Source organism: Pteropus alecto, unplaced genomic scaffold (assembly GCF_000325575.1).
Source record: "Pteropus alecto unplaced genomic scaffold, ASM32557v1 scaffold20, whole genome shotgun sequence".
Taxonomy (NCBI): domain Eukaryota; kingdom Metazoa; phylum Chordata; class Mammalia; order Chiroptera; family Pteropodidae; genus Pteropus; species Pteropus alecto.
The window spans coordinates 41,849,202-41,855,694 of NW_006436298.1; positions in this window are offsets into that span (position 1 = coordinate 41,849,202).

A 6,493-nucleotide genomic window follows, 5' to 3' on the forward strand; every position below is an offset into this window, starting at 1 on the left:
AAGTAAAGCATATTAAGAGGGAGCCCATAATTGTTCCAGACTTGAATTCCTACGGTATCACTATTTTCCTGATAATTATCATCTTAAGAAAATTTTTCTGAATGAGTTTCTGTTCTTTACAATTCAAAGAGCCTAATGAAAACCAACCTCTCCAATATGCATTCTCTTTGTTCCTATTGAGTAGGATTCTTTCTTCATTTTCCCACAAACATGTCATTTTCATTTCTGCCTGTCTTCTACCTTTTATGTCATTTATCTTAGACGAATTTCCTTTTCCTCTGTCCAATTAATCATTCAGGCAACAACTTGAGCCTGAACAAAGGTGCCAGACACTTTGCTAGATGCTGGGGCCACAGAGATGACTCAGACATGGTCCTTGTCTTCAAAGTTGGAAGCAACCTAAATGTCCAAAGAGACATAAGTAAGGTAATTATGGTGTTCCTGACAAAATAGATCACTTTACAGCCTTTAAAATTATTTTATGAAAAATACTTAATGATATGGGAAAATTCACATGTCACATGATGGCAAATGACAAAAGCCGGTCAGGGTAATAGAGAATATAGGCTTTAGGCTTTGTAGTCAGATCAGCCTACATTCTAGAGTTGGCTCAGATACTTTCTAAATGTATGACTTTGAACAAGTTACTAAAACTTCTGAGCCTCTTTCCTTATCTCTAAAAGAGGAATAATAATTATACCTACTTTTATAAGGTCATGGTGATAATTAAATTAGGAAAAGTATGTACTTAGCTTGGTGCCAGCTCATAGTAAGAGGTCAATAAATGCTGTCCATTATTAGTATATCCTAGTATACTAACAATCTGAAATAAAAAATATACATTAAAAGTATACATGAAAACTGGAAGGAAATATCGTAAAATGTAAATAGTGATATCTCTGAGTGATATAAATACAGGTGACTTTTATTTTCTTTTTACTTTTAGACGTTTTTTATATTTCCTACATTGGCAATGTTTTACTTCATAATAAAAAAAGGTATTTGAAACAATGATTAAAGTTCTAAAATAGGTTAAATATTTTCCGGTTTGACTTTTTTTTTTTTTTTTTGAGCAAGTCAAATAGTACAAATTTTTAATTAGTAGAGTTAGATTTAGATTCTTTTGTGGCTTAAATTGTGATGTCATTCTAAACAACATGTTTAAGTATTTTAATTCTATTTCACAGTTTAACAAATACTAGGAGATTAAGGAGGATGCTGAACTTCCCTTAGAAAACAAAATACACTAAATGTATACTTAAATAGAAAGCCCTGCTTTATATGAACAGTTTTAGATTTAATTTTTTTTCTTTTATTTATTTTTTTAACATTTTATTTTTTTTATTTTCCCCCTTCCCCTTCCACCCTCCCTTCTGGTTTAGATTTAAATTGAATGGGTGTGTGTGTATGTGTGTGTGTGTGTGTGTGTGTGACCACAGCAGCAGAATCTGACTTAGCATAAAATAAAACAAAATAAATAAAATAAAATAAATATTGTGAACACTGTAGGTGAAGAGTCAAGAGAAAAGCCTTGCCAGGAACTTGGGGAGATTATGTAACTACACTAATGCCTGTATTGAGGAATAATATAATATCTATTCAAAATTGAAGATAGACTCAAAGATAAAAAGATACAGTCTCAAAAAATGTAGAATACTGAAGATATTTACGAATCTGAAGACATGCCTCTTAATTTCATACTACATTACAAAGCTATAGTAATCAAAACAGTATGATACTGGCATAAAACACACACACACACACACACACCCCAAAGGAACGGAATCATGAGCCCATACAAAAACCCACACATATATATTTCCAGCACCTAGCATAGCAACATAACAGGTGTAAGTCATGTGCAAGCAGAAGTTAGAAGGGAATAGAAACTGTAAGCAGAAGTTAACTGCCATGCAGAGGATGAGCAGAAATATGGAGGGAAGTAGAAACTATAACCCATGAGAGAGAGTTGTAAGTTCATAAGTATCTTTATACCAAACTTCTTTACTCTTTTTCTTAATTTGGGTGAGTTTTTTTAAATTTTTTTGAAACTCATGCTACTTAAATAGCAGATGAATGACATACCTTGATCAATCAGAGCAAACAATCCAAATACTTCAGTAAAGTGAATATTAATAGTTTATAAATTTCAAATGGGTATTGATGAATAAATGGAAGAATTACTTTAAAGCCTAAAAATCAGCTCCAATCAGCCCCCATATCCTTTTACTACCTAGCCAATTTCCTTTTTGTTTTCCTGCATGACAATGACAGATTTAACCATGAAGCTAACCTTAAGCTTCAGTGCTTCTCATTTGCATGCGTCCCTTCTAAGAAATGAACCTAATTTTATCTATTCTTTTGAAGTGCCTCCAAAAATATATAATCTTCATGTCCCCATAAAATCTGGATTTACCCGTGCCTTCAGGGATGTTATTGGTAGTATCAGTTGATTAAGGGTAGAGTTATGTGTTTTAGGAACTCCGGTCTGCCAGGTAGCCCTGGCTCTGAGGAGCCCTGAAAGCTGTTTTGGAAGTTGAGGAGTTGCTGCTGAGATGACTGTCTTCTTAACCACTGAGGTGGTTAAATCAGGCTCATAGAAAAATATAAACAGAGATGAGAGACCATAGCTTAGTAAATGTGTATAAAAGGAAGTGCCAATATTGTCTAAGTAAATTCTGAATAAAAATATATTTTATAATCTTTATTTGACTTGTAATTCATATAGATCTTTAGTTAATCTTGAATGAAATATTAGAAATAAACTGGAGATCTGGATAACAGGTATAAGATAAAACGATATTCACATAGTTTTCAAAATCATTGTTATTAAAGATAACATAAGAAATATTTTTTTAAAAATAAAGATGAATCTAGAGTAAACAGGAAAATATCTTTGATATCTTTTTCCCTTTTAACCATGAGGCAAAGGAAATATCCCCAAATGACTTGGGGCCTACATAGATTTGCTAGAGAAAGGGCCCCATTCTAACAAGCCCTCAGGAATCATATAGGGTTGACATCTCAAATTCTCCATTTTAAAAAACTGCTTTATAAGGTGGAAAATTGATTAAGATGAATTTTTGACTCAGAGAAAATTAGAACTAAAAAAACTCTCACACTCAGCCTTCAAAGTCATGTTAGGTATCCTTGAGAAAATAAAACACATCTAGGCTAGCATCTGCCACAAGGCTTCATATTTATCTCTGGCCCACTTTAGCCTGAATATTAAGGTTCAAATAAATGTATCAAACACTTTGCTATATACTTTTGTTTATATTTATACATTTAATATCAATCTTGCCATTTAAGAGAATCTTAATGTTGTCTGGTTCTAAGTTATGAATGTGCCTTAAATCCTAACAAATGTTCAGATTTACCCACATTCTTATAAACAAATTATTCCACTTCTCTGGGTAAAATTTCAATTATCTGTGATGGTTGGACATTGGAATGTTTCATGTATGACATTTTGAATTTTTATTTTTTAAAAAAAGTAAAATGTAATATACAGTATTCATGTTATCTTTATATGTTTAAATCTTTAATTCAGACAAATCTTGAGGTTCTAACCCTATATTAATCATTATTATAAATTCTATTATAATTGTGATATATTGCAGCTATAAAAAGTATGAAAACAAAATTGAATTCATACTAATCTCATGATTATTTCTTATTATATTAAATGCAGAAAAAATAGTTATTTGGATTCTCTGACAGTTTGGCTGGGAGATAAATAAATATGAGTTTATTATAATTGTCAGTTCTCCTAACTGGCAAGAAAGTGTAATTTTTAAAAAGTTTTCAGCTATGCCTGGACAAGCCTGAAGCATCTTATAGTGCCAGAAAGTAAGGAAATGCTTAAACAAACAAAAACAATGGTGTAGTATATCAAAGTAACATAGGAGCCAACTGAAAGCACTACTAATGGCTAACGTGGGAACAACTTAAGTCACAAAATACAGTAGTATGAGATTATAAACCAACATATAAAGTAAATATCCATGAGTCCATACTGATATAAACAAATGATTGAGTAAATAAATAAATAGGGGAGAAGAGCTAAATTTCCTGTGCAAAAGAATAACAAGTAATTTATGTAGCTACTCTACCTCAAGGAGAGGGAGTTAACTCTTGACTTACAGAGTTATGGGAACTCTGTAAGTGTGGTCTGTGCATAGTGACCTCCTTCAAAGAGTACAGTATTGGAAAGGGGGAAAAAGAAAAACTCTACACTAGAGAAATCTGAGAAACACTACCAGGTGATCAAGTAACAAATCAGGTAGATATAAGTAGCCTTAATATGATGTGACAAAAATGGTTCTTCACCTCAGTGTTCTTCTCCCCAAAACCCATGGCCCCAGTTCAACCACGAGAAAAAGAAATCACGCAAATCCCAAGAGGAACATCTTACAAACAACCTGACCAGTATTCCTCAAAACTGTAAAAGTCATTGAAAATAAGGAAATGTCTGAGGAAGTGTCACAGCCTAAGGACATATAATGACTAAATGTAATGTGGTATTTTAATGAGATCTTGGGGCAGAAACAGGACATTAGATAAAACTAAGAAATTTGAGTAAAAACATGGACTTTAGTTAATAATGTGTCAATATTGGTTCATTAATTTTAACAAATGTACTATAATAATGTAAGATGTTAATAATAAGGGAAACTAGGTGTGGGGTATATGGGAACTCTCTGAGTTATTGTCTCAAATTTGATGTAAATCTGAAAAATAAAGTATTATTAAAAAGTTGTCAGTTATTCTAACAAAAGCATATTATTTACATATTGTATCATGCTTCCTGTTTAATGGAAATAGTTTTAAGAGGCTGACATTTGTTCATCTTTAAAAAATTATACTGCAGACAGGTTTAATTCTACTTAACCGAAGTGGAATTAGCAACTGATTTAATTAATCTAATTATGGCAGGATCTGGATATTGTGTGGATTTTTTAACTTAATTAGGAAAAAAATTTAAATTAAATCCAGTACTGAATGTTTGTTTCTTTCAATTTATTTTATTTAACCTAATGACTGGAAGAATATGGAAACCATAAAATTTTTTAATGAGGTATTTCATTTGGAGGGGAGGTAGATTTCCCCACACACACAATAACTTTTGTAAGTTATTCCAAAATTGATCTACTAATGAACTAAAACATCTGCTTGAAGTTTTATAAAACTATATTTTAAAATAAGACTCTGTAACCTTGTAATTTTCTAGCACCTTTTATATGAGCAGTCAAGCATTTCATAAGCACCTTATGGTACATTTATAGTGACATTTCCTAAATGAAAGAAGCAGATGAGTCAAATGACTTATACCAGATTCTCCATGAGTCAGAGGTAAAACTGTTCCATTGAGTTATTAGCTGTCAGTCCTAAAGTAATTTTCAGGAGAATTATTTAAACATAAACCATCTGAAATCATAATAAGGAAATAAAATAACTATTTTCCCATTAGTTTTCAAAAATAGGTTATTTAAGATGAAATTTGGGAGGATTCAAATACCTAAAGATACTGCTAAACTTTATGCAAAGATATTTTTCTCACCTTTAAAAAAATTATATACTAAAATATGTTATATGTATGCTAATCTTAGGGACAAATAGCCTAAGCTACTTAAAGCTTATATCCTTATATTCTTTCTGTTATTGCACCTATATAGTACATTAGACAAGTCAATTTCTCTCTATTCAGTCTTTACTAAGTATCCTAGCTTCTGAGCTAAGCACCTTATAAGTAATGTAACAAATAACACTGTAGCAAAAAACATAATTAGGAAATTTTTGAATACCGCACACCAAGAATATCTGACTGCAGAGTTTTCACTGCCCTTTCCTATAATAATGAAGTTTCATACGAAAATAGATACCAGAAATAAAACACCAATATTTTGTATACAGTTCTGAATTTTTACTAAAATTAGCTCTCACTTATACTCAAAGATAGGTTGGGCCCAGATAAGCTTTTCTCAATCTATGATGTGCAAGCCTGTGCTAGTAAGAGACTGTATTTCAAGTAACCCATTTAAAGCAGTATAGTTTTTAAAATGAGTAATATACAGAAAAATACTTGATCTGAAGCACACTGGAAAAAATATATTAACACAGATGATACAATAATTCTTGAACTGCCTGACATTGTCGCGGGAGTCCCTAACCTTGTTGGTAGAGGCCTGAGGGCAATGAGAATTGTTGTGTCAAGCAAATAGCAGATTCTAATCAAATTCCTGGTTGCCTAGTTACAGTACTTGATAATGAAAAATAAAAACACTGTTCTTATTAGTTAGTACATGTTTTGTTAGCATAAATTAATAAAACTAATAAAATAAACTAGTATACTAATAAAACCCTGGGACCTTGAAATGTACGTTAGTATAAGGTAAGGCCTTGTTGAATTCTAGTGAAATAGAATTTAATGCTAAGAAGTACCCAAAACTCTCATTAGAAAGTCTTCTTATCGAGGACTCAGAGCACGTAT